Source organism: Halichoerus grypus, chromosome 1 (genome assembly GCF_964656455.1).
Source record: "Halichoerus grypus chromosome 1, mHalGry1.hap1.1, whole genome shotgun sequence".
Classification (NCBI taxonomy): Eukaryota; Metazoa; Chordata; class Mammalia; order Carnivora; family Phocidae; genus Halichoerus; species Halichoerus grypus.
Window position 1 is genome coordinate 188,228,899 of NC_135712.1, and position 4,390 is coordinate 188,233,288.

The following is a 4,390-nucleotide window of genomic DNA, read 5'->3' on the forward strand; positions in this document are numbered from 1 at the left end:
GCCACCAATGCAGAGTTCTCTGCCCTTTTGGTGCCTATGTCAAGGACACGTAGAAGTGATGCACAGTTCCCCACTTCAGGCCACCCTCCTAAACTTTCTCCTATTTTGGGTAAATTGTGGTTAGTAGCTGCACAGCTTTATTGGAAAAACTACAGCAGAGATAAGCTGATAAAGATGTTGTAACTGGCTGCTTATCACATTATACGTAGATACTGCAAACTGAAAACTTGCCATTTACACAGAAGGTTATTGACATGTCACAGCTGCATGTGTTTATTTCACAACCTTAGAGTAAAACCTGCAACTATGTGTGTGCCATAAAAAGAAAAGTTGGACATTTTATAATTTTGCAATATTTAATAATTGCACATGAATGTACCTGATTTTCCATTAGCTAAATGGGGTTGCCAAAAAGAACTAATGAATATTGCATGGTTGAGTTCTGTCACTTTTTAAAAGAGAAACTGGACATGAAATCATTTCTTTTAATACAGAGACAAAGACAAGTGACTTTAGAATTTAATGAGAGGTGCCAGATTGGAAAGCTTGCTTCCCCAGCCTGGCTTCCTCTCCACACGGACTTACAGCAGGCTCTCAATATGGGTTTATGGCTTGATTGACAGCTTAACTGATGGCCTGTTGGACACAGAGCTTTAGGATACAAAGCAGATAAATTGTTCAGGTTGGTATGAAACACCTTATAACACATCCAGCTCTTTTGTTTTGGGGTCCTCACAGATGGTAAAAATGTGGGCCAGGAGTTTTTCCTACTGAAAATATCAGAGATATTGCCATGAAATTCCAACAGACTTGGAGAGAACTTTTCTGGAATTTCTGGTTTGGCTGTTTTCATCACAAGACTTACTAGTGGTGGTCACCAACTCTTTTCTTCATTGCTGACCATACCGTGCCTTTGTTTTCCTGATGACTGGTGTGAAAACATTTCCCTCCTCAAAGTCAGGCAGAGATATTTTTATGTTGCCCATTTGGATAGGCATTTATTTGACCCTTTACTTAAAATGATTCTACAGGCTCATAAGACAACTGCTTTAGTTATGTCTCTACTGGAGATGCCAAAGTGGACAGATGTTCACCAGGTGGCCACAGGTTGTGTTTAAGACCCAGCTTCTTAGAAGTGGGACAGCTTATGGTCATTATTCATTGACTTTCTAAAATTAATTTGAAGTGTTGGCCATTAAAGGGACAGAGAATAAATGAATTCTAATACGTTTTAGGAGCATAAAATTAGAATGGTGTGGCTTGATGGACAACAGTCTAATGTTATTAGCAATTCCTTCCTAGTTGAGAGGGAGGGGCCATGTGTCTTCGAAGTCACAATCTTCATTTTTGTACTTTGTAAATTATTAAGCATTCTATTAGAAAAATAATGAGGAGCTGCAGATTAAATGGCAAAGGCATAGTTAGTAAAAAATGCCTTTTGATAATTTTGACCTTGGGAATGTGATGATGGGTGCAGATTGGAAATAGACTGGTTGGTTCCTCATCTGAGTTCTTTTTACTGTACTGTAAGGTGGGCCTAGCTCTAAACTCAATAGAAGAACAATAAGCCTTATTCCATGCCCCAGAATTAAGGGCATTATAAATGTATGGGAAGTGTCAGAATCAATTAAATTATCTGCTGAATGACTAGTGTAGGAAGAATATTGTGCTATGATCTTGAGAACAAAGGAAATAAAATATAAGAGCTCATCATTGTCAATGGAAAGCTTACTGTCTGGCTGGGGAAACAAACAGAAGTATGTAGTTCAAGTGCAATTCTACAGAGCTGCAATATACATGGGTAAAATGAAGTGCTAAATTGTATATTGGAGACAACCTGAGAATAATGGTATTTTTTAAAGGTGCTACTTGTGATAATCATTAATTGATGGAGTCAAATAGAAAGAGTAATTGTAGGGGTGCCTGGCTGGCTCAGTTGGTAGAGCGTGTGATTCTTAATCTCAGGACTGTGAGTTCAAGCCCCATGTTGGGCATGGAGCCTACTTTAAAAAAAAAAAGGAAAGAATAATTGTAGCCAATCGAGAAATAGGAAATATGATGTGATATGATATGCTTGCAATGTACCTCTGGCATTTCTTTCTCTATTCCCCTTTCAGTTATCTTTTATCTCTCACCATTAAATGTTGGAGTTCATCAAGACTCAGTCCTGAGTCATCTCCTTTTCTGTCTTTACTTTTTCTGTCTGAAAAAAAGCTCATTCATGATCTTGGCTACAATGACCTCTCATAAACAGATGTTTCACAGATTTACATTTTCAGCCCAAATTACTCCTCCAACTCCAAACCCATATACCCACTGCTTCATGGATATTGCTTCTTGGATGTCTCATAGGATAAAAAAGCACATGCACTAAACTGGGATTATGATTTAATTTCCTTCCAAATGTAGTCTCCTTCCAATATTTGCTAGCTTTGAAAATGACCCCACTGTCTATCTGACTTATTCAAGGCAGAGGCAATCCAGAAAACTGGAGGTCATTGCTAATGTTGCCACCCTTTCTTACTATGCTGGCCGGTTCATCGTCAAGACCTGCCAATTTTACCTCCTATGTTGCAAATCCTACCATTGCTCTTCACTGTACCAACTCTACGCCCTGTTCCTTTTTTCCTCTCATGGAATCATGTTTCTTCCTTTCATAACACCTAGTAGGTAGTTAGTAGATAGTTGTGTCAGACTCAGCTAGCTGCCTACGCATTCATTTCCACCTTTTTTCTTGGTAACAAAACCTAAATTTTGTTCAGGTATCTGCACCTCCCTGTGTAACTTAGTAGAAGCTGTCTGTATTTCAATCTCTTAGTAAATCTCTTTCTAATGATTGGTTAAGGGGCAGGCACATAACCAAGTTTGGGATGTGTGCCAGGTGGCTGGGGGGATAGTATTTCTTGCTGTTAAAAAGAGGATTCCGAAGAAAACAGTCCATTTTCTGCATCTGCTGACCAGGATGGGCTGCGTGGAACAGCTTAGTTATCTGCTGCCAGCCTGAGGACAGAGAGCACAGAAAGAGGTGGGAAGCACTGAGACACCTGCAAGCAAGTGGAGTCACCTTACCTTCAGCTTCTCATGAGAGGTGGCACACGTCCATATTGTGTTTGCCAATTTGAGGTGGAGATTTTTCTACCACTTGAAACGAGCTATCTTAATGGACACGATAATTTCATTTTCGACTGCATGATTATTTGATTAATAAAAAAAATCAGTTTCCATCCCCTTCCCCAACTAGCCTGTATCTATGTCTGATTTGCTCAATGTTGGATTCTTTCTGTAGAGGACCGTGTCTGTACACAGTAGGAATTCAGGGACTAGTTGATATGGAACTGGTAGGCAAAGATATAACAAGAAAGTAATGACACGAAAAGATATTTGATCAATGCCAGTCACTGGTAGGAGGAGCTTGAGAGAGAAATAAACCAGGGTGGTCTGCAATGATCCTTGTAGAGGAGACAAGCTCTGAGGACATCTTTCAGCACTGACTGGATTTGGACAGGCAGATAGACAGACAGTAACGGTGGCAGTGGGGGAAGAACACACAAGGAAGGGATTCAAGGGCAAGAGAGTACAGTAGAATGAGCACATTTTGCTCAGCACCACAGCTTGAAATTTGGAAGACCTTGTGATTTGATGACAGATGTCCCTGAAAGCTACATGTAGTGTGTGGACTCATTCTGGGAGAATTGGAGAATCCTTAAAGATTTTTGAGCAGGAATGTGTCCCGATGGTATCCATCTTGCTGGTACTTAACATCTGGGTAGGGGTGGCCCTCACTTTACAATCTCCAATTATTAGAGAAAGAGAAGGCCCCCGTGTCCATGATTGTACAATTATGCATACAATGGGTAATGGAATTTTTTTAAAAAAACTTTCATTTTAAGCTTTTAAAAGCATGTCTCTCTAGTTGAAATTGAAAGAATAATTGCATACACAGTGTCTTACCTGTAGGCAGATTTCATAGTCATTCGTTTTCAAATATCTGATGTCAGTAATTTAAGTAAGACTTCCAGGACATTATTCCTCTGTGCTACAATGTCGGCTACTCAATAATTTCAAATTGATTCATTGCCATACCTAATGGAAAAAATCATTTTAAGCACTCTACCCATTTTCCCTAAGGGAAAATGCTTGGGGCGCCCACCATTCAGTGGTTCTTATGATGTCATGACTTGATTTCACATACCTCTTCAGGATGTGTTTAAGGGATCTGGAGTAGAGCTTTAAATATCTGTGAATGCTAGTTGGAAAAACCCAGTATCTTTGAAAGTTAAATTACTTGTGCCTTGAAAACAGGAATTCCACAAATAAAGTTTTTGGAATGATTCATTTGAAGTAGTTATAAATCCTTGCTAATTTAATTTTGATAGTTTTATTTATTTAT